Here is a 1,054-nt window from a genome sequence, read left to right as displayed (position 1 = left end):
AATAAATAAATAAAGGGAAAAAAATTGTTAGCATCGGAATCTTCAAACCATTTTATGGGCTTCGGATACATTCCCATATCTTGCTTTGAGAAACCTCACCAAATTCTCAGTTGGGTAACCTTGATGTATATTCTGTACATGAAGACAAGAAAATTATAGTCTGATCATTATTTACTCTGAACTTCAAAATGTAAAATAATCTGTGTAAGGTTGCAGAAAAGATACAAAAATGATTTTCATCTTAATTTCAAAAAATGTACTTGCAAGGAAAAGCCCAAATAATGATTATTTTGATTTGCAAGAAATATCCAAGAAGCTAAGAATAAGACCACTCAAGCACTAGCCAACAACAAAGATCAAGCAAATTGTGAAAATAATCGTTCTCATTCCATCAAATAAAAATCTAAGATTGAAGCAGCTCTTTGACTATTCCATTTCCCCAATCAAGCCAAAAATGAACGAATATGATAAGAAACAAGTACTGGGACTTTTACAAGTATAAACCCAAGTCAACAATCACTTCAAGTACGTGGATCAAACTGCAATCCAAAAGGATCAATTTTTTTTTCTTAATTCAATAAAAGCACAGGACAGAAGTAAAAATGGCAAACCTGGAAAGACCGCTTCAGTGGTTCGTCAACTGCAATCAAAATCAAAATAAATAACTAAAAAAAAAAAATAGTTCTTGAGAGATCAAAAATTCAAAATAGACTCGAATGTAACAAGAAAATGACCTTTTTCTAACAGAGTCTGAAACTGCAGGATCATATCTTCTGTTATGAACTCCATTTTTCACTCAAAAATTGTGTGGATTTATAATCCCAGATTATAAATGTCAGCTCTCCCTTAGAATATATAAACTGTGTCCGCGTTTATGCGTGTGGGGTCGGGTGTGGGGGGTTGAAGCGGACAGGAGAGTGACGCTTGTGAAAATATGGGCCTCTGTACCTTTAGAACACGAAGACATTTTGATTGTCCTTTTTCTATTATTTTTAGGTCAATTAGGTTATTTGTACAAAAATTATTTATCGTGCTTGTTTATAGATATTGACGT

General features: G+C 33.1%; 1 long non-coding RNA gene across 1 annotated transcript; it reads right to left on the bottom strand.

The window, feature by feature from the left end:
* Positions 1 to 3: 3 nt before the first annotated feature.
* Positions 4 to 914, bottom strand: LOC111378612. Its single transcript, XR_002699890.1, has 3 exons — positions 735 to 914; positions 612 to 640; positions 4 to 132 (listed from the first exon to the last, which is right to left on the bottom strand). It is a non-coding gene; the product is annotated as an uncharacterized LOC111378612 (long non-coding RNA).
* Positions 915 to 1,054: the final 140 nt, after the last annotated feature.

Source organism: Olea europaea, unplaced genomic scaffold (assembly GCF_002742605.1).
Source record: "Olea europaea var. sylvestris unplaced genomic scaffold, O_europaea_v1 scaffold1839, whole genome shotgun sequence".
In the NCBI taxonomy this organism is placed as follows: domain Eukaryota; kingdom Viridiplantae; phylum Streptophyta; class Magnoliopsida; order Lamiales; family Oleaceae; genus Olea; species Olea europaea.
This window is presented reverse-complemented; position numbering and strand designations above follow the sequence as displayed.